Below are 23,212 nucleotides of genomic sequence, written 5' to 3'. Positions count from 1 at the left end.
CAGTGGGGTTTGGAGCAGTCAGAATTTATTAGAATATAAGTAGTTAGCCAGCTTCCTTATCCACTACTGTAAAAGATCTTGTTTTGTATCTTTATAAAAAGCTCATCTAGAAAAATAATTAGATTTTAATAAGAATTCCATTTGGCACTGACAAATGTGGGTTTTTTTCTTTCTGTGTTGAACTGTCAGTTCAGGTTTTTTTCTCCCTTTTATAAAGGGTTGCAGTAACACTTGTTGGAAGACACCAAAGGTTCATCTTTTGTGAAGCTGATACTGATAACAGGTTGGAATCTACACATGACTGAATGGATCTGGGCTTTTACAAAGCAGGTTTGACACCCAGCCAGTTTTGGTCTCTGTAGACCTAATAAATGAAAGAAATTTTTCCACTGCCCTGTCACAGAAAACAAAAACGCAGCTTACTGAATTGGCTGTTCACTGCCAGTTTAGGAAAAAAATTGTAATTTTCTTGCCCTGCATAATAAAAGCAGTACTAATTAGTAGAAAGAACTGAAACAATCTCATATGCTTTTCATCTAGTATATGAAGCTTTAAAAATATTCTCTTATGTATGATTCTGGTAAGAACTTTAAGTGTAGTTAAACTTCAGCAATGAAATTGCATATTTTCAGACAGCTCTTGAGCAGACAGGAGTTGTTACAAGAGTCTCTTTCAGAGTTAAAACTCTTGGTTTGCAGATTCTGACATTTCCTCCTATGAAAGCAAAATAGTCCTTTTCTTCTTTTAAAATTCAAAATAAACCTATAATTGGTTTATAGGGCCTTGCATTCAAGTTGATGGCATTTCTATCCGTCTGGGCTGCAGAAGGAAGAATTGGGGGAAGGAGGGAGCCCCTTGCATCTGGTTAGCAGACCCAGCTCTGTAATTGTCTGGAGATCAAAGAACCATTTGATGGTGGCCATTAACACCTTCCAGCATAATATCCCCAGCTCCCTCTTTGCCCATCCTCTTAGTGCATCTCAAAAACTTGGCACTTTGAAAAACCTGCCTCCTGAACAGAGGAAAGATAGATGGGAATGAGGATGTGGGGTGCATGGGAAGTGGAGTGAAAGAGGCAATAGAAGAAATGTGAGGTGGGAAGCCCTGGTGTTAGCAAAGGATGGCTAACAAAACCCTTTGCAGGCTGGGGAGGCTGACCAGCCTGCAGACATGCAAGAGAAGAAAAACAGAGATAGGCAAGCCAGTTGGCCAGTTATTTAAAGAGAGAAAAAAAAGAAAAAGCAGCATGTAGAGATGATTGTTTTGCATGCTCAGATGCTCTGCATGTGTGCAGTGATAAGAGCCATGCCATGGGTAGAGCACAGATGTGGTGCAAGAGCTGGGAGTCTGCAAGGCCATGGCCAGGCATGAGCACAGGCATTTCCACACATCCCCTGCTGGAGTGGCTACTTGGAAAACTGGAAACTTCAGTCCTCTCATTTGCAGTCATTAAAATAGCAGTAAAACTGGCCTGCCTGGTTAGAAACCAGTTGGGTAGCAGTAATTTTAAAGGCTCTTAGCTTCCCAAGAAGTGGCTGAAGGCAGGAGTAGTGCTCACGTGACTCAAGAAGTGGATAAGGTGAGTCAATTGTCCATGAAACAGAGGATGGAAACATGGGATGAGGGTGCTCAGGGGCATTCCAAGGAGTTGCAATGAGTGTGACTGACGATCATAGCAAAGTGTGAAGCTCTGTATCTCCTTCAATTTATATGTAGTCAGAATTTCTTTGCACCATACCTTGCATGAGAGCATTATTTTACCTTTGTGAAAGCTGTAAACAACAGTTGCGCTGATCTGTAGACCCAGGAGCATTTCCATTTGCTTCCACTTGCACTCAGGCACACTTTAAACAATTAAAATATTTTCTGTCTTACTAGAGATGCAACTTAGTCCATTTGTGTTCAGCAGGGACAAAAGCAGTTTCCTCATTTTTTGGGGTGTCTCCAGAAAGATCCTGGAACTAAAAAAGAAAGTGAGTCATCAAATTTAGTCATAAAATTGGAGCTGTTCTGATTTTTAGAAGAAGTGAGTAGTGTTTTGGGGGCAGGCTTTTTTAATCAGCTTTATAAATTTTATATGTTTTATACATGTTTTATAGCTTTATAGATGCATATGTATTTTTCTACTAAATAGAGTAAAATGATCTCATGTTAAAGTTGTATTAAAATGCTCTACATTCTTTTGACTCAGAAATTCATGGGATTAATATATAATAGTTATTTGTTTCTGTGTTGCAACTACCACTGGATGTAACTATTAAAACCATTTCACATTTGGAAAGATTATGTGATAAAGAAGCTGTTTCTTCATCCAGGTTCCTTAGTCAGTTGCTGGTGAGTTGTCTTAAAGGGCAGTGGGGAGGGAAAGGGGATGCTTGGCAAGAAATCCAAAAATAATAGAAACCAGGGAGCTCAACTAGAACCAAATCACTGAAGTTACTGTTGTTGTGGGTTTTTTCTCTTTGCTGAAAGATTTACAAAATCTTCCACAGCTGCTGCACTGTCCAGTTTAAAGTGTATTAATTGTGTGGTGTTGATGATGTCCAGCCACACTGGCTGAAGATGAGAGAAGTACCTCTGAGACCATAGATTCAGAGTGGGACTTGCACTTGCCATTGACTGTACCTGGGGCTTTCTGCAGTTCCTCCACAAGGACCCAAGCCAGGCAAGCCTGATCACTTGGTGCTTCCCTAAATTCTTGGGAGTGTTCCCCCTGTTTCCACATTTCCTCGCTGGCTGCTGCTGTAACCCTGTGAAATTTAGGTATTTATAATTACGTTGTACAATACAGTCTTGCCAGACTAGCTATAGGTCACTTATTGTGGCTGTCAACCATGGATTACAGTTTAGAAACTCCTGTTTGTGATACTCAGATTCTTCACCTTCAGTAGGAGAGAGACAGGAGGTGGCAGTAGTCATTAGGCTGCATAGGCAGATAGAAGCTTCAGAAGGGTTGTCTAGCTTAAACAAATGCACTCATCTGACAACAAACATGCCTGATTCCTAGTTTTTAAGCTAGCAGGTGTTTATCTGTGCAAAGTTGAGAAGCATCAACAGGTGAATGAGAAGGTTTGGTGTGCTTGGGTAAATTGAGCTAATCTGGTAGGAGCAAAAAAATGGTAATTTCTGGAAAAGTCAGTCCTTTTTCTTTTTCCTGTCTTCTCCACAGTCTTGGGTAGGTTGTTGTGTTGTGCCCCCACATCTTGCACTCCGTAAAACTTCTCTCAGCCTTTGATGAACTTAATCAGTTTGCTAATCTACAAAAAAAAAAAAGGTGAATGCCAGATTAACTTTATGCCAGATTAGTGAACTGAATATGTTTACTAAAGGATAGGATGAATGCAAGGAGAGGGACAGAAGCACAAGAACTTTTTAATAGTCATCAGCTGTTACGTTGGCTCAACACTCTGGTGTAACAGCACACTTTGAACATTTTCTGTCCAGAATAATGTGGTGGTGTTCAGAGTATTTTCATGAGAGGAAGGATTTGTGGGTTCAAATAACAGATCTCAAAAAGGAGATTACTAAATTTTACAAATGTAGCCCAGGGGATGGAGGAGAAACCAGCATATTAGATCAGAACTGTCAAGCTCTGAGGCACCAAAACCACATTTGCTCACAGAGTATCTGTTAGAAAATATTATCTGCTCCTTCTCATCATGGATTTCAGGCTCAAAATGTAAGATTTCTGGAGCTAAGAACACTACTGAAATAGCAAGATGGTGTAAAAAAGGACATTTTATTCAAAGAATGTCACAAATTAGGCACAAACAATATAATAGAGTTTAATTAAATTTGTTTTGTTAACGAATTTGTGTGTGAAGTGCATTTTTGTTTAGGAGCAATAAAATGTCACAGTTCTCATATTTTTTATTCTTTGCTCTATGGCTAACTTGCTTGTGTCTTTGGCAAATTAATAAATTTTATAATGTATTTTTTAATTACTGGGAGTTACCTAGGTGAAAAAACTAAAGCATAGTTTAAAAGTAGTCATAAAACCCTGTAGTAAAAAGGGATTTTTGCTCAAAAAAATAGATGTCACAGTGCATTCGTGGTCACTGTGTATTCCTGTTCTAAGCCATGATAATAAAGGGAGGGTAACTTTAAAAGGTTTGCTTTGGTACAACACGGCCAGATGTGTTCCGGGATTCATCTTTATTCTGAGAGATGTTCTAAGAGCCAGACCAGTGGTCTGAGAATTCTTCAGGTGTATTTGTATTTATACAAATGATATGCAAGATATCATTTTATCTTTGCTGTTAGTCAGTTTTGCTTTTATAATTCTGTGTTTTAGTAAAATAAATAAAAGCAAAGTCACACTTAAGTATGTAACTTCCAATTTTCACAAATCTGAGACTCGAAGTGCATTATTTTGAGAATTTAATGGACTGTAAGTAAATTTAGTTTGTGTCATATGGATAACATACTACTATATACCTTTTACTAATTGCTCTGTAGCTTTTTTTGGCACTGTCATTCGTATACTTAAGAAAAACAAATTCTGTTGCAGAGTACATGAAGTGAGGTGAATTTCAATACTGGCCCAAAATGAGTGCTTATGAGATGACTGATTTTAGCCTTTACTCAGTCAGTACAGTGCTTGAAGTGCTAGGGATTGCCATGAATCCTAAGAAAGTCAATGGAGGACTTGAATTGATGTTCCTAAAGCTATGATATTTTCACTCACTCTGCAGCTGGTGTTTCCCAAGATGTTGGGTGAAGAATGCAAGAGGCATTTGATCTTAAAAATATTTAACTGAAGCTAAATTCCCTTGAAATTGCAGTGGTGCTGGGGGTGGGATTAACAGTAGAGGGTAGTTATTGTAGGTGTATGGCTTGTGTCAGGTTTGGCCTCCAAGACAGGGGCTTCTTTTCATATGACAATGAGTCACAAAATTAAGGATGCTGTGCCACAGAAGTGGGAAGTTGCAGGTGTTGTTGTCAGTATTGGTAACTCAAGATAATATTTTTTTTTTTTTAATAATATGCCCTAAGTGAATAAAATCAGTGGAATACAGGTATAAGGTTGCTATTCCATTATAATGTACTTTTCAGAGTGAGGACAAGCTGTGAGCAGCTGTGTGCAGTGTATTGTGGAGCATTAACCTTAATGTGGGAGTCTGTTTATTTGCATAAGAACCGTAATGTTTTATACTGAGCTCATTGTGTCATGTTATTTGAACAGATTGAAATGAAAGAGAAAACTACATTATACATATTGATCAATGCATGAAATAGTTCTTGTGTTGATGCTAGTGTAGTTATATAGGATAATACAATTATTTGAGATAAAGGAAAACATAATTTGGGGATTTTTTATGATTAAAAGTTCTAGTATTGTAGGAAATTATGTTCCTTATGATGATTTAAATATCAACTTCCCTTAAAATCCTTAATAAGAGAATTAGTTTTACCATGTAGAGAAGAATCCCTCGTCAAATGATGCCAGTATGTTCATGCTAGCAAATACACTGTGTTGTAGTGTGGTTTTTGTGATAATTGTATTAGTAGCAAAAAGCTGCTGAAGTTTTTCATGGAATAACTTGTGCTTCAAAAATGCTGGAAGCTACTTAGAAAAAAAAAAAAAGGAAGGGAAGGGAAAAAAGGAATCTTGCCTTACAATGAATTAATGGTCTTGGATGAATCGTTGCTATTGGGTAGAGATGTTTGATACACTTCAGCCAGCTGGCTTAAGTCCTTGTAAGAATACCCTTTTCCTAAGGAAGATTAGTCTTTTTGATTATTAGTTCACTGCACTGAGGCTCACCTTTTTCTTGACATACATAACCGAGTGTTTATATATTCACAAATCTTATATAAATACATGCAGTCCTAGAGCCTTTTCAAGCATTTCCATTATCGGTGTTTTATGATTTGTTTTACATTAAAGCCTTCCTACTTGATGTAGTGTTTTAGCCCATAAATATTGATTTTAATGACAAAATAACTAGGTTAGTTTATGTTAAACAAACAGATTGCATTTTTGGAAGCCTGCTGGATTTCAGATGAGTTTTTAGGAGCAATATATAGTGGACTGTAGCATCTAAATATGTTACAGCTTACAGTTGAAAGACAACTACCATTGCCTGATACTTCTAATCGGTTGGATAGTGCTGTATAAATGGAAATACTTTCTTTTCCTTTTCCTTCATTGAAAAAAGTCCTTTGCTGACAGCAAATATGTTATACTCTGCCAAATGAAATAGTGCATGAGATTCTGCTCTCATTTTTAAGGAAGAAGTTTTGTGTAGTTTCCATGATTATACATTGAAGTACTGAACTTGAATTCAACCTAATTATATTTTTCATCTTAACTGTAGGCTAAGTGATCAGATAATTACTCCGGCCTTAAAAAAAAAAAATTAATCTAGCAATTATAGATGCTTGATAGCCAGTTTAATTAGTTAAATTGAATTAAAAATATAATAAAATTATGTATTAGTAATTTTAGAAAATGGAAATGAGTTTTTAACAGTTTAGTATGTTTTACACACTGATGTTGAAACTTCTCAGTTTATTTTCATAAGAGTAAACAGGGATGTTCTAAGAGTGTGCATGTGGGTCACATACTTTTTTACTATAGTTAATAAGAGCTTTTTGAAAATTAGGTACATTGGATGTCTCTCGTCTAAGTGTGATCTCATAGGAATAGTCATTCCTTGGATATAATTATTTAATATTGAAAAAGAAATGTCATAGTGCTTTTAATCCATACTACAATTTGGATCCATCCATGAGCACTTTCCACTGTTACTCTCTTCATCTGCTCTTCTGGACCATGTTTGTACAGAAGTGTTTACAAGGACTAGACAGAAATTGTTGCCTTGTTTGCTATTTAGAGCCCAGTACAAAAAAGAAAAAAAAAAAAAAAAATCTGTGAATTTCATTTTGCTCTAAAAGAATGTGTTATCTATTTTGAGAGGTTTTTCTTCTGCGTATTCGTTCAGTTTGCTGCAATTGTTTTTCATGATGAGATAAATAACTGCTAAATAGAGAAAAGGAAACAAAAAGTTTCCAGAGTTTTATACAAGAAGGTTGTTTTCCCTCCAAGCAGGGGCAGATGATCATCAGCAATACCACTGTACATAGTTACCCTTTGTAACTGATACACTAGTGTTTCTAATTTAGTGCAAATTTGAAGATAAATGAATTTGCTTAAATTATCTCTCTTAGCTGTATGTGACCTTCATGGGGAGTGAAGCTAACCCATTTTACTTCAGGTTTTTGTGGCCTTAGAAGTATTGCATGAACAGCTGTAGCTTTTCAGGGAAGCACTGGTACCTCTAGGATGAAAACGGCATCTGAAGCAACGCTGGCTGGAATGTGTGCTGTCGCCCGGCGATGCTGTTTGAACATTGCCTGTAGGCATGCAGCGAACTGGTGGTGAAGACAAAGGCAGCTTTCGTGGCATTCACTCCAGCACGATCCACCCGCAGCCGCTGCTCCCCAGTGTGACCACTGGTCTCAGGTGTTAATTTTTGCACAGTTCTCGTTTCAGCGAGCTGAAGGGTGGAAAGGGGAGTGCCAGGAATTGCAGTAAGGAAGCATACCTGGTGTTTCCCAGTAGAGGATGCTGGCTGGAGTTTCTTAGGATTTTGTCAAACATTAGCATTTGGCACTAGGCCTCTAGCTTAATTTTTTTTTTTTTTTCCTGCCAAAATTATTTCGCTTTCTGTAAGGATGAGTGGAAAATTTTATTTCTCGTTGTAGTTTTTGTTTGTTTTATTTTAAAAAAGAACCTTTTTTGGGGAGTGCTCTATGTCCCTCCCTTTGAAGCAGAGACTAGGAGTTAGATGGCAGTGTAGACAGTGCTGGTGACAGGCACTGGGGAGGAAGAGCGGCTTGTGAGTCATCGCTTTGCCTTTGTCAGCACTGCAGAAATCTCAGATCTAACCAAACTGTAACCTTCTAAAGAAATCACAGTTCTTGCGTGCTGTCTGGAGCACGTGAGAGGTGTGTGGCCTGGAGAAAGAGGAGGAGGCTGAGCTGGGGGATGAAAATGATACCTTGTGCTCCACCACCTGAGAGCCAGAAGTGGACCCGTGGGGACACTGGCACATATGGGGCCCTGTTATGGTCCAGGCCCCAAAGTACCATAGACTGTGAACAGGAGAGACAGCCCCTGAGGGAGAGTTAATATGGTAGTGCATATGAGGGGGCATCAAGGGGAGAGTGTGTTCATACCAGACAAGCCAGGAAGTGTCTGAGCCAGGAGAGATGAAAAGCCTTGGGTAGTGGGGCTGAGGAGAGACTAGGCAAGGACACTGAAGGTAGGATTGAAGAAGGACCAGGTCTTGAATCAGCATGGGCCAGAGGATATAGCCTGAGGAGAAAAGGCAGAGGAATTGGTTCTGCAAGGTCCTGAATATAAATAAGTATTCTCTGGTTTCAGTAGAAGCTCCTTGAGAATATGTTTTTAACCATCAGGTGTGGCTACTCCCTTTGCAGAGAATTGCTTTGTGTTTGCAACCATTTTACTTCTCTGCCACAAGAGCTGCACAGTAGATGTAAGGATTTCGATGCCACTGCTGTTTTTTGTAGATGTCAGTGTGACCCCACTGTACAAGGTCTGATGTCTCAGTTTCTTTTTACTAGAACTGGCAAGTGCAAACGTTTTTGCAGTATGGCAGTGTTGAAGTCAAGGAGTGTCAAAACTGAGCTTGTCTTTGCAAACCTCTTTGGTTGGCCCCTCATGAGGAAGCCTTACAATTTAGCAGTAGTTAACCATGCGCTGACATTCTGTTTTTTTTTCTGCAGGGCCCTGCTTTGTTCCATTCACAGGATGGACTTGCTCTGGGAATGAGCCTGGTTGATGCGGAGAAGGCTGTTCTCTGTAGTACCCCTGCCTCACTTCCAGAAGTCAGGACGTGCGTGGCAGGCGAGGCAGGGGATCACAGGAGGCAGGAGTTGCTCTGGTGCTCTGTGCAGCTGTATGCTGCCCTGGCAAACAGGACTCTTCCTAGCTGTGCTGCAGACTTCCTATCTGATGCTTGGTAAGTTGCTCAATCCTGAGCTTTTCTCATGTCTTTGCTAACTGGATGTGTCTTGCGTTCTTGCGGATGACTTGACATCTTTGGATCTGATTTGGAAAAGTGCTGAGCACTGATAACTGCAGGTGAGGCAGTGGGGGTTGAGGTTTGAAAGTGCTATATAAGGCACAGTGTAATGCTAAGTGCTATGAAAAAATTAGGTTTGATTTATGCCAATATGGAGACAAAAGTTGTACTCAGAATTGAAGAATAATTTTTACCTCAAAGCCAGCACTGCTTTAGTTAGGAAGTTAGGAATAACACAGTTACTCTAATTTAGGAGTAACAGAGTAGCAGGACGACTAACCATTATGTTGATGAATCAACTGCACCCTTGAATTCACAATGAAATTACTTGTTCTGTCTTCAAAAAAAAAAAGTGAGTATTGTGCACTAAATGAGATATCTGACTATATGCCAGATACCAAGAGTAAAACAGATTACTGTTTTGCTTAGTGGTAATTCTGTATGCTGAATAAAGCAGGGGTGCTGTGGAAATGGTGTGGCATATCTGCTGTGTGTACCATGCCACAGAAGCAAACAAAGGCAAAGTTTAGGTTTCTCTAGAACTTACTTCTGACATTTCCTCCTTCAAGTGGTTACCTCTGCAGATTGATTTTAGTGTAGATGTTTGTATCAAATAATACAATTAGGGGTGCAAGATGCGCAGCATTTTTTGATGCTGTCAACTCAGATAATATGTGTACATAAACCAAAATTATACCTAAATTCACCCTTCATGGCAGGCACATGCCTCTTGTGCCTGGTTATTTTATCAGATACAAAGTAGACAGTAATGCCTACTATCAGAATGGCTTGAGGTCAGAATTTCATCTGCATTTCTTCAGGCTCAGGATTTGTTTTTCCCCAGTGTGATGTCCATAGCTAGCTACAATGCTTTTGTAATCAGTAGATAGCAGAGAATTTCTTTGCCAAGGCATGGTTAAGCTAAATATTGTTTTAACTTAGCTAACCTGAACACAAGATATCTAACATTAGACTGGATTTTATGAATTAACCAAGATTGTCTTCAGTGCCTAGAAACGTAGTGAATGTTGTTTGCCAGACAAGCTGTTACTTTCTATAGCAGGAGAGAGAGAGAGAGACAGTAAAAGCTATGAATCTTTGATAATGGCTAAATATTGTATTAAATACACAGAGTAAGAATGCACATTCCCCTTCCAGCTTGCTCATGGGGAACCTACTACACACGGCTCTCTGAAAGGCTGCAGTAATGCTTCAGGCGCCAAGCAATATATTTAAGTGCTGCTTTCTAAGAAAACCTGAGTTATTTTTGTTTGACTACTGCTGTGCAGTGCATTGTTCTTTAAATCTTTGAACATAAGCAAAAAATGCGGGGCACGGGGGAGGGGGAAACAGTCGGTATTTTATGAGCAGAAGTTAAAAATGAAATTATTTGCTTTACCTAGAGCATTGAAAATGATGTTGCAATTAGACTGATGCAATAGCACACATTACGAAAGGATCGCAGAGCCCGCTGGAGAAAAGCACGGGACTGGAACAGCAGGGGTGTTGTGGGCCTGCGGGGCAGCCTGCTGGCAGGGCTATGTGGGGAAGATTATCGGCTAATGTGGAGAGAGGAACGCCAAGAAAAATAAAAACTCGGCCACTCCTGCATATCCCATGAAGCGGGGGGGGGAGGGTGGAGGGGCGGAGGAGGGCGACTTGTTTTATCAATGTGCCTACTTTATTTTGGTGGCACGACTAATCCGGTATGGAAAATGTTTTCTGTTGTGTGAAAGAAAGAACGGATGGAATTGGAAGCTAATTTTGAGCTAATATGTTTTGAAAGCTGCTAATAATAGTGGAATTTTATTCAGCATGCTCTGTTTCTACAATAGAAAAGTAAAATTCCTTTGGGTTAACTGAAACATCTGTTGAACAAATTGGTTCAGTTTCATGAGTTACTAATTCTGAGAAGTAGATGGTGTTTTATAAACAGTAAATAGTGTTTTATAAAACCAGTAGAGTTGGGGGTTTAGTGCCCATATTCTTTTTTTTACTATTAGTAAAGGAGATCATATTGAAGTGTTATGTTTTCATGAATACAGTAATATGTGGGTAGTATATCTAGTATTTCAAGCTTCACCTTTGCTTTAATGTGTATTCTTCCCTGGTTTTAATCAACATTACTAGTACTCCTTAAAGTTGTGGGTTTCCAGCTTTTTATCAAGTTCTTACTAATGAATTAATTGAGTAATTTTTTAAAAAACTCTCTTGTGGTGCATTTCTACTTGTGTTTCCTTGTTTCTGCAGTTTTTTCTGCTCTTACTTACAAAGTTTGAATGCTAGCAGCATTTTAGTTGCTTCTACTGCTGTTTTCTTGTTTGGACTAATTATTCTTTGTAGCTTCACAGTTGTGGGAAGAATATTGTAGGTGATAAATTGGTTTATGGCTTCACATGGTAGAACCTAAGAATGTCATAAGAGTCAAGAAGAAGTAAAAAGGAGAAATTAAAAACCATTTCTCAACTTCTGTTCCCATGCATCAGAAATGCTGTAATTTAATCTCACACACATGCATGCATCTTAAAGTAGTTTAGGTTTCTCAGCTACATCTCCTATCAGTGCAATCACTGAAAGGAAATTGCAAGTAAGTGTAATTTTAGTATGCTGATCAAATTAAGTTCTGTGTGCTTTACTGTTAAATAGATACAGTCAATGCAAGTTTTTCTTGCATTCAACTACACATAACTAACTATAACACTTAGATACATTTAAAAGGAAAAGCTGAACTTTGAATTTAGACATTTCTCTGTAGTGCATATATTATATGGAAAATACAAGACTGGCATTAAATATGTACATTCAATGTGATTGTAAGCTGTGGCATTTTCAGCTTTGTGGTCAGGATGTCTTTTCAGAATAGCTCAGTGTATAAAGGATGTGAACAGAAGCTGATAATACTTTCTAATGTTACTTTAACAGATAATTTCCGTTACTTGTTATTATGGCTATTTTTGAAGCTTTAATATATGTTAGTCGTGTGGTAATTCAGTTGTTGTCATTAAAGCTAAAGATGCAAGTATATGTATGAGGAGCAGCAGTGTGGGTATCATTGCTTTTGAGGGGTTGCTGTTTTGAGGAGGAATGGAGGTGTACAGTCATTTTGTGAAGCTGCATGTGAGTATTGGCAGTGCAAGGAGCTGCCCCACTGCTGATAAGATGTTCCACACTCCCCTTGTGTCAGTTTTGTCCTTGGTGCAGCTTGCTGAAGTTTCAGATGACGTGCATGAAATGAAGTGAGGGGAAGTTTTGCGGCTGAAGTCCTGTGCCAAGTCTTTTTGAAGTTGCATGCAGCAGCTGTGCTGTAGCTGGAGAAAGGCTTTCTTTGCCTTCATCATAACATCTGCATGATCTTTAACAGCAGAATTGTTCCACTGTGATGTATCATTTAGCTAATCTGGGTTGCCTTCATTAAGTCTTCTCCCCCTCCTCTAATTAGAAATGCTCACATTACTTTTGGGAATAAGTTTGCAGAGATCTGCACTTTGACTGCTTCTATGTAGAAACAGCAGGCTTCAGTCAAAAAAAATGTCAAAAGAGGAGTTGAGACTTCGAGTTTGTAGCTCAGTGAGACCCTTAAGGTAACTGGGCAGCTTTAGACTTCACCCCAGGCATCCTCCCCTGGAGGAGACGGGCTGAACGTGGGGCCAGTTTTTGTGGAGGTGTCACAAATGCAGCGTCATTGCAGCTAACTTTGGTCTAACAACTTCCAGAAGTGTGGCTTTCACCCTCCCTACTGAGGCATTACCCCCTATTTCTCAAGCCAGCACCGCTGCCACTGCAGCTCTGGGGTGAGTTGGCTCAGGAACCCAAAGCAGTGGTCAGCTAACCACATTTTTGGTTGGGTTACTTGGCTGCCTCTTTGAACTTGCTAAGTGTAGAGTTGGACAGATGGACTGAAGATGACCTGGAAGAGGGATGATAGGACCAGTCTTTTATAGCTGCAGATTGGCTTGTCTTCCACTTAGAAACAGTTGCCTTGACTTGAGGCAGGAAGAAGGCAATCGAGGGAAGTGTTTTTAAAGAAGTGCATGAGTTAGACTATGTGTCATGTTTATTTTGAAAGCTAAGTGAAAAGAAATCAATAAATCTGGTGTATTTTAATTTGGAATTTCGGCTTTAGTGTTTCTCTTAGTTGGAGGCTTTTGCACAAGGACTTTTAAACTGAAACTTTATTTAATCTTTCAGTTTGAGACTATGAGGTCTATAATTATTCACTCGCTGTGAACACTGCAAGGCTGGCAAGTTCTCGTAGTTAAAAAGTGGGATCTAATGGTCAGAAATAAGTTGTGGTCTTGGAGAACAAAACAAAGGTAGTATAAAGGCTGACACTTCTCTGTGTTAAGGATTTTGGTGCTCTTGACTGCAAATATCTTGCATTTATAGGGGGTACTTAACTCTAAAGCAGCATGTCAGGAATGAAATCAGGAGGAATACATTGTAAATTATATGTGGGTGGAGCTTTTTGTAATTAAGAATTACAACATTTTCTTATCAGGAATTACTGGATATGCATTTGCTAATCAGGTGAACAATATAATCAGTTTATAGATGCCTTCCTTCTGTAATATCTTAGGAAAATTATTGTCAATGGAAAAGCAGAGTGCTGATTTATGTACTTGTATTCATTGCAGAAGTTTGGTTTGTGAGAACCAATTAACATAAATAATCAGAGAAAAGACACAGGAAATAAACTGCTGCTTATCAGAGTTGTTAAATGGTATTTGCAAAATTATCTTCTAGTCAAATAATGATTTTATTTGATTTATGCCAAGAGGACTGTGGAAGTCCCCATACTCAGTGTCTATAAAATTGAACATATACTTGCCACAGTGAGGAATTAATAATGTTCAAAATAACACAGCTGCTATTACAAATGACTTGAAATACTGCATATTGAGTGGAAAAAGATAGATCTGCCAGCATGTATAATTCAGAGAGCAGCCTGCCTGCTCAGGGGAACGCCGGGCTGACGGTGCCCATGTCACGAGGGACTGAGCACGCCCTGGGTGACAGCTGGGCCTTTTGGTCTCACACGCGGCAGACATATGTTTCCTAACACTTAAGGAGTACAGTTAGGTCCTAGAAACAGAGATGGTTGATAGCGGTAGTCCAATATATGCATTTTATCTACATGTTTAAAAATAGTGAAATAAGAGCTTACGACCGGTCTTCAAAGCTGACCACATTTAGTACATTCTGGTTCCAGCAACACTATCGTGAGGTAAGGGCAAGCAGCCGAGGACTTGTTTCAAAAACAGGAAGTGCCCACATTTATATAAAATTGCATAGTTTCAGCTGTCATAAATGTGGTTTCAATGCAGTTACAGGAGTAAAGCCCAAAGTAGTTATAACCAGCTTACTTCCTCTTCCAGTCAAAGTGCAAATAGCCATATAATTAACAATCTGTGGCTCATTTTCTCTAGCTGGGTTAAGTATTCTGTTTCACTTGTTCAGTTGCTGTATAAACAGAAGGAACCTGACTTGCCGAAGAACATTTTAAAACACAAATATTCTTGGTCATAACCAGGTCTACAGATTCACAAAACAGAATCTTCAATTGCCCCTCAAGCTTGGCAGCAGCAATGAGACCTGTGAGTGCAGCTGGAGAGCTGCCAGGCTCCTTGGAGAAGAAGTAGCCTTGCCAAGTTGGCTTCTTGCCATGGTAAACTGCATGGGGCAGCAAAACCTGCTGCAGAGCTGGTAGACAGTTTTTCTCTTTAGGGACTTCCCTTCTTACATTCCATTACAAATTGGCTTTATTCAAAGTCTTTTATCATTAATTTTTTGAGGACTGATTGCTCAGCTTTTTTGGACAGCTTTTTTCCTGAGTTAATTCATCCATCCTGCCTTTGACCATGCTCATGCACTTAGTATGGCAGAAAACTATGAGTACAAAAGGATAAGAAAGAATTCCTCTTCTGCTCCTGTACTCTCTCAGGTTGATTCAAATATGTTTTCGGCTGCTTGGGGCCTTTGAGAAGAGCCCTAACTTTTCATCCAGAAAGGATCTGTCATCACTTCTCTGTCTCTGTTGATATCAGGCACTTGAGCAGCAAATACCTGCTGAATATTCCCCATGTACTCTGCTTGCTGGGAAGAGCTGCTAAGGAGCCTTTCCAGGGAAAGGGAGCTCTCCCAGGAGGTTATCTTCAGAGAAGGTCTGCTTGGTTACTGAAGCTGCAGCCCTTGCTGCATACGGGAGTTGACGCTGGACCTTTTCTCGTGAGAGATTCTTGGAGAAAAGCTTTTCTTCATGAGAGAGGTAGCACTGCATTTTGCAAAGCCTTTAGGCAGATCTCAACAAACATTACTCTAGTGAAGAATACTTACTCAAGAACTTACGAAGTATAATACATTCATAGCAACCATCTTTTGACTTCATGCAAGAAAGCTAATAGTCTTTAAAAGGACTGTTTCATCCTGTGCTGCTTAAGGTTTTCCCTTCTTCAGGAAAAGCTGGCTGGCAAGTTTTGTTGTCACTGAAGCTAGGAGATACACTGGTGGCTAGAACTTTAACTTGTTTTTGTGAACGAAGTTTTAAAAGCAAAAGCAGTCCTAACAGCCACCATGTAAAAATGAAGGTGTATCTGACAGCAAGGGGAACAGAAATCAGGACAGAGTTCTACTTTGAGCTCCCTAGTGTTTTTAGCTATAATTTAGCAAGGCAGTCAAGGGAAGACCAATCAAAGTGAGAACTTCTTCATGTCCTGTGAAAAAAACATGGTTGTTAGATGTATTTACGTGTTTCTCTCATTCTAAATAAAATTTGGAAACTTCCAGGGCACAGCGAGGTTTATAACATTTTTTATTTTGTGAAGGATTCCTTCCTATTCTTGTCTTCCAATGTTTTAAGTGAACATACAGCTGCCACTCTGAAGACGGTGTTTGCACAGCTTCTGCTGCAGCTTCTGCTTACTCTGTAGGTAATAATTTATTGTAACATCAATATAACATTACCATCAGTCATTCAGAAGAACGTTATCTTAGATGCTTGCCAGAGTTACTCATGTGTTTCTTTGCTTAGCGTGACATGGCCATATTTTCCCTCATGGCTTAGTTCCTAGCCCAAGCACAGGCGATGAAATGTGCTCACATTGAGCTGTGTTTTATCACTGAGTTAAGGGATTGGATGAAGTCATGTTGTAAAAGAGGACAGTAGGGCCAGTCAGTTCGAATGAATAAATTGCTCTTATTTGTAGAGGGGTATGGTCCAAACAGTGGTCTGTGGGCCAAGACCAGCCTACAGGAAATTTCCATCTGCTCTGCTTTTTACTAAAGGCAATGAAGAGCAACTTTGCAGCAGCAAATGCTGCTCAGCAACCAGTCAGCTGGAGGCTTGCCACAGTCCAATTTAGAGGACTGCCTCCAGGATAGTGGAAGAAGGTGGAGTGGAAGGGGCCAAGTAGAAGAGCTTTCCTTGTCTTGTGGCCTGATCTTGTTTCCATGATGACGCCGTGGCGATATTTCTAGAATGGATACTGTGGCATGTGCAGGCTTATCAGGTTGGTGACAGCCCTAGGGACTAGGAAGTGAGGTCTGTGAGAACTAGCTGGTGGGAGGATCTGCATCCAACCACCAAAATATAATTGCACGCCCCTTGTAATAAGTGACCTCTTTTAATAGAAAACCACATCCTTTAAAACAGTTCATTAAAAATGCTTATCAATGATAAGCCACCATACCATTTAAAAAGCATCTTATTTGCATGTGAAGTAATGTCGATTCAAGCTTCTAATTGCCTTTTGACAAGTCAAATACTGATTTTTGAGTGGATTTCGATATTGCAGTTTTATAATACCTGTTAGGAGAATTTAAAAATTGATCTGAGACTGTAACTATTAAACCTGAAAAGAGGATAAAAATCTGGAAATCTCAGTATGTAGTAAAAAAAAAGAAAAGAAAGGATGTGTTCTTTTCTTTGTCATGCAGTGATTGTCTATGAAGTTTTTATTATGCTGAGATAATACACATTCTCATTACATGAGAGCACTGAATACTTTTTTAATCTATGCAGGTCATGCAAAACAAATGCCTCTAAAAATTATCTCCATGCTTGGTTGTGTATTTTTGTCATCATAAGGTTCAACAATAAAGGGATATTTAGATTTTTGTATTTTTATTTTTTTTTTTACATCTGTATTTTATCAGATCCACTGTTTTAAGAATTTTCATGGTTAGGAAACCATTAAGCTCTTGAAATGATGGAGATGGTTCAAGTGAAAATGAAACAATAGAAGAATCATTTACAAAGAGGGCTCTAGCTTTAAGGTCTTGACTTACTATTCAGCTGATGGTAGTAAAAAACTTTCAGTTACTTTTATGTATGTTTATTTGTACAAGTCATTTGGATTACTTAATTCAAACACCATCAAACAGAGAAACATGCACTGTTGTAAAGACTTACTGCAATTAGCGTGGCTTCCTGTATGTACAGCAGAATTCTGGTTCTTCAGTAAAACTGAACAATTCCTTTACATCGCACTTTCCTCATGTGATTGCTCTATGAACGTACCTGAAATTCCCTGAGCCTCATCAGGCTCCTGTAAGGTTTCTGACTCTGGCATGAAAGATCTGTTTGCTGGGCTCAGATTGTTTCTCCTTATCAGGAATGGGGCCCATGTGAGTCAGCTAACCAAACTGCTAAGATCAAGTTGAAGAGTTGAACGCTCCAAATTGCCTCAGTAATATAAAGAATAGTATAAATTCATGCTCAGTTGCAAACTTTCTAAAGTAGATTTTTTGTATTATAGAAAAATGAGAGGAGATGCACAAACATAAGGCAAATTAGCAAATGGCTTTACAGCGTTTCCCTGCTACTGGGTCACCTTGGGGTTTGAGTCAGGTTTCCTGAGTTCTCAGCTTCACTCCTTCCGTCTTGTTGTCTCTTGCAGCTGTTTGAGCTCTGCTCTTGATCAAACTTTCCTGCCAAGGTGAAAAATTTCCATGTTCAGACATGTGAATACCTTTAGGTACCTTCAGCCTTCCTGTTTGTGTTCTTAAGTCAGTTCTGTCGCCTTCTTTTTCTTTTATACCAGCCTCTTTCTACTGTTCTTTGCCCTTTTTGCTGCTGATAGGCTGAGTGGAGTTGGTTTCCTCTAAACACAGTCCATCTTGCTTTCCCCTGGATGAAACACTGTTCAGTTGTCTTGAATCATAGGTGACATCAGCCCTGTTAGCTGATGTCTGAATGCTGTGTGTACATGTGCACGCTTTTTTTAATAGATGTTCATGTATATAATATATAAAATAAATATCTGTGTTGTACATAGTTTTATATAATATCTCATATCTAATGTCTGGGATATGATTGTTAGTATTAATATTCTTAATTATTTTATGTTTATATATAAAATAACATTTGCCAACATGATGACATTGATCAGCCATTGACCGAGACTCATCAATTTATGGAAGTAGAATATGACGAACGTGGTATATCTGACTTAATAGATAGCATTCTAAAGAGATGTACCTCATTAAGCAGCTTGGGTTCAGTTCATGTGTATTTTTATTCTGGTGGGATTTCTACCTAGCAATATCCTCATTTAGAAGATTTCTCTAAGGTTTCAGTTCTTACCTTTAATAATTAAAAGTGGTTCTCAGGGCTTCTTCTTTAGCTTGTTTGCTCTTACAAATCTGATTTCCATTTCAGATAGAGTTCCTTCATTTTCCTACAGAAAGAAAAAATACAGGGTTCACTTCAAAATTCTGTTTGTTTCTGCAGGATTTAAAATTAATCTTTTCTTACTGTTGTTAATGGGATTCAAAAATGGGAAGAAATTTAGCATTTTTACAGGCACAGAGAGAATTATTCAAGTGTTAGGTAGTGTTAGTGAAAGGTCTGCCTTGTCTGGAAGTTTGTTAAAGCTTTTAGACATGGATGATGGCTCATTGAGAATGGAACAACTGCTTTGTAACTGTATTTGCAGAATAGAGCCATGGAAGTATCTCCAAGCACACACACATGGTTTAGAAGTGCATATTTTGTTCTGCTTTTGACAATACGTGTATGACCAGACACGGTCAGGTCTGAAGTGGGTAGGTTGTTGGTAACAACGCATCAGTGCAGTAAACTTTGCTGGTGATGCCAGACTATCAGACTTACTTTAGGAGCTGCTAAGTAAAATCCATTCTTTGTTGAACAAGAGGTGACATGATGGTCCATTTGGCCTTAAAATCTGTATTTTTATTTAATTGGGGTAATTTTTATTCTGTCATTTACTAAATTATTTGATTTCATAACTGCTTGAATTTTGTGTGGGAACATGTTTTATGACCTGCTTAGAAGTGGCTTGATGCTGTTATTTGTTTTATTATTCTCTGATATATATTATTTAACTCATCTTCTTGGTGGCATGGGTTTGCTTTTGTTCTCTATCACATATAAGAAGGGTTTAGCATCCAAGAGTCAAACACGAATTGGAGCAGCAGTACAACTATTCATGTGAGTGCTGCCTTGTGTTTATGTCCTTGGAGGTGGAGCACAGTTGCATTAAATACTAGATGAAAAATTATTCAAGGATTGCAAATCTATCACAATCCATAGATCACAGTGAAATACATGTCTGTGCAAAAGTTATCTCCTTATTTACCTGTATCTCATATTAGAAATGGGGCCTATGTGTCTTTTTTCCTTTGAAAATTGCCTAGCAAAATGTACGAGATGTATTGAAATATTGTGATCCTCCTTTTAGGTGATCTGTTAGTATAGCCAGCTGTTTAGTTTGGTCCATCTAAATTAGCTTTCTGTGAAAATATAATAAGGTCAAATACTCTGTTTTATTTTTAGCCTCATTTCCTATGGAAACAAGGCTCATGAGGCCACACTGTGCACTTGTGAACATGCGCACACGTCCCTTCATCTCCCCTCAGTAGCTTTTGTACCCACTGCTGATTTCAGTCACATTTTTTGGCACAGTGGAGGGCTCAAATTTCAGATCCCGCAAGTTTTGTGAATAGAAGTAGCTGGGTATAGGTGGAAGCACCTAAATGTGCCCTGGAAGAGGGAAAAGTTACAGCATGGAATAATCTTACAAGTTGCCTGGGAATCCTAATGATGGGAAAAGGGAGACTTTAAACATCCCGAGTGTGGGAGAAGCTTTGTTCATAGCTTCCCCTTTTCTGGACACCAAAGTCAACCAACCAGGAGGTGTAAATCTCTGGGAGATGAGGCTTAATTAATTATGTTGTTCATGGGACTACTTGTTCCACGGATATTTTAATAGTAATAGTATCAGTAGCATAAATGTTTCCGTGCAATATATTTTTGCATATTTAATCTTTAAGGTAAAAATGTAAAGATATTCTTATTACAATCCTAATTTTCAGAGGTAATTTTTGTTTCCACTGTGAATATTCATTTAAATATTTACAGAGCATCTTTTCTCCCTATTAGGACAAACTGAGCACTTGCTTCCCCCTGTTTGTAAAATGACACGTATCATAAGTGCTTTCAAACCCTATTTTGCACGTGGCTCTGGATTGCAACTCGCCAGAAATGCTGAAGCATTTTGTGGGGAGAATTCATGGCCTTATGGTTGTGCTCCAAGGGAGTTAACTGGGAAGAACAAGGTTGGTACAGTATGCATACTGAATATGGAAATAATAATAATTATTAAGCTAACCAACAAGAAGTGTATTCTTAATAAAACGTGTGGGTTTTTTCAGCGTAGTCATATGACTGTGTAATACAAAAATTGCTTTGAGAGTGGGTCAAAGATTACACATAACAGAGACTTGTGTGATTGGTTATGAACAAGCGAAAATAGGGTAAACTTTTGACCCGGCAGCAGCAAATGGAACTGTGTAAAGCACCTACAGATGGCAGGATTTAACATATAGTCAGTCTCTCGCCCTTTCACAGCAATTACGATCATGTTACACCAGGCACAGAGGGGAAGGCACTCTGTAACTGTAATACAGTGTGTCTTTGAAAGTTTTGAATATGCGGTTGCATGTTTCGTTTTTGTAGGGCCATCAATTAGCTTAGCTAGAAGAATTCCACTTTTGTTGCTTGTGTTTGACTCAACAAGTTCCTGACCAGTGTGCCAAGTCCATTTGGAACAAAAAAATCATTTGAACGGTCTGAATAATTTTGATAATTCAGACTGCAGTGGATTTATTGCTAAGCTTGAAAGAGTCTGTGGAAGTTTTATACTGTTGTGCTGCTGATGTGAGGTTGAAGGGATAAGGAGAATGTGGCCTCACAGAGAAGTTTGGGAAATGATGGTCTCAACCAGCCCCTCATATCCTTGGGTAGATGCACTCTTGGTTGAGTTTTAAGTTTACAAAACTTAAATACCCAAAAGACCAGTTGATAAACTGTGTTTATTTAACAATATTGTGAGATTTAGGCAATTCATTGCCTTTTGGTTTTGTTTGTACCTATGAAATATTTGACAATAAGAAAAAGTGAATGAGTCTTGTGAATTAGAGATGAATAATTGCCATTTTCTTACGAACTTTATCAGTTAACAAAATCTGAAGCCCACTTGCACTTTCGGCTCAGGGTGATAGTTTTGAAGTCATCCAAGTGTATTCTGTGTAATTCTCTGCCTTTCAGGGAACTGATTGAAACAGGAGGGATGTGTGTGTCTGGGCATACACGTGTATGGACTTTTCCCATGTGTACTTTTATTTATCATTCTTTGACATATTGGCATTAGGTAAAAATGTCTGAATTACAGAAGGTGTTGCTTCCTTTTAGTTGTGATCCAGTCACTGTCTCCCTTTCCATCTCTTTGCTTTGCCTTCTGGCCTGTAATCTGATGCGTGTGCCAGATGTGGGGAGGTGGAGCAGAAGCAATCCAAGCTTTTAGACCATTTCATGGAGGGGGTTATTTTATTATATCTGTGGTTCACAAAAATTTTCCTTTGGTTTTCCAGAATTACTTCTATGGAGAGTAGAAATTGCAAGCATATGGTAATAAGCTAAGTAAGATACTGAAAAAGGCTTTTTGGAGGAAGGGAGAATTTTCAAATGCTGATAAAATAGAGTGGTTGGTTGGGTTTTTTTCTTCTTAAATCATGCTGAAGCTTGCAGTGTACATAGACTGCTGGGTTTAATTCAATTTCTTTTTGGAGACAAATTGTATTCATTTTAGCCATGCCTGTACCTGCAGCAAAGAGTTGCTGATGGAAACTTTAAGGAACTTAAACAGCTCAGTGACTGCTACCATATGAGTCTGATCCAGTCCCAGAAGATTTTGAAACTTTCCTGGTTGTTAAAATACAGTGAAACAAAAACTACTTTTCTCAAGTGCCAAGCAGTACACACTGTCATAGACTCATTTATTCTAGTTTTCTAACCCCCTTAACAGCAGAAAAAACCTGAACCTACCACCAAACCAAACTTTTAAGTAATTTAAAAACACCACCCTTGCATTCCCCTCTTTTAGTGATGAACAGCCTTCAGATACCCAGGTTTGAGCTGCACTTGAAATTTGCCCGGACCTGTTGAAGCCCCAGCTCTTCAGAGGAGGCTCACGAGCTGTGGTGCTGCCCTGTGCTGCCTGCCAAGGCCAGGCTGCAGGGGTTTCAGCTGGCCTCTGGCAGAGACAGTGGGTTAGCAGTTACCCACCTCATTAAAACCTAATTGACTAATCTTGATCTAAAGGTGGTGGAGTAATTCTTCAACGTGAGGCGGCTGTCTGTTGTTTTAATTACTTGTATGAATTAGGGCTGTTTGCATGGCAGCAAATCCTCCAGAACCAGGGGCAATTACTGCCAGCTTTATGCCTCCTCTTTAGTACCAACTTCATAGAAATGTACTGAATCTGTTGTACCTGGGAGATGAAAAAAAAAAAAAAAAGGCAACTTGTTAGAGACAGAATGTTCTTAATATGTGGAGTAGAAAGGAAAACTAAATAAAGAGATAGGTTTCCGACTTGAGAAAGGAAGCAATTTTATCTAGTTATGTTCCTTCCTGTTCTTTTTGAACTAGAAAAGGTATTGAAATGTTATTACTGAAATGCTATTATTGAAACATTACTGAAGTATTAGGGGATTATTGCGGTAGTTACACTGATTAAAATAGAAATCTAAGGATGTGTACTTTTCACAGGTTTTTTGTAAGTAATAGACTAACTAGTTTTATATTGCTCTAACTGAAATATCTCCAACAATTTCTTCTACTTAATAAACACGCTGTATGC

The 23,212-nt window shown here is 38.8% G+C and overlaps 1 protein-coding gene across 4 annotated transcripts in view; it reads left to right on the top strand.

The window, feature by feature from the left end:
* Positions 1–23,212, top strand: part of NCOA2 (nuclear receptor coactivator 2) — a 190,143-nt gene that overhangs the window by 62,930 nt on the left and 104,001 nt on the right. For 3 of the 4 annotated variants that reach the window (XR_007888563.1, XM_051610141.1, XM_051610140.1), the window contains exon 3: positions 8,758–8,993. The exons of the other annotated variant lie outside the window; for it this stretch is intronic. The gene's annotated coding sequence lies outside the window, so the exon portion shown is untranslated. The remainder of the gene's footprint in view (positions 1–8,757; positions 8,994–23,212) is intronic. 4 annotated transcript variants of the gene reach the window in all.

The sequence above is a fragment of the Apus apus genome, chromosome 2 (assembly GCF_020740795.1).
Source record: "Apus apus isolate bApuApu2 chromosome 2, bApuApu2.pri.cur, whole genome shotgun sequence".
Taxonomy (NCBI): Eukaryota; Metazoa; Chordata; class Aves; order Apodiformes; family Apodidae; genus Apus; species Apus apus.
The sequence above is the reverse complement of the archived record's forward strand: the minus strand, read 5'-3'. Positions and strand labels throughout refer to the sequence as shown.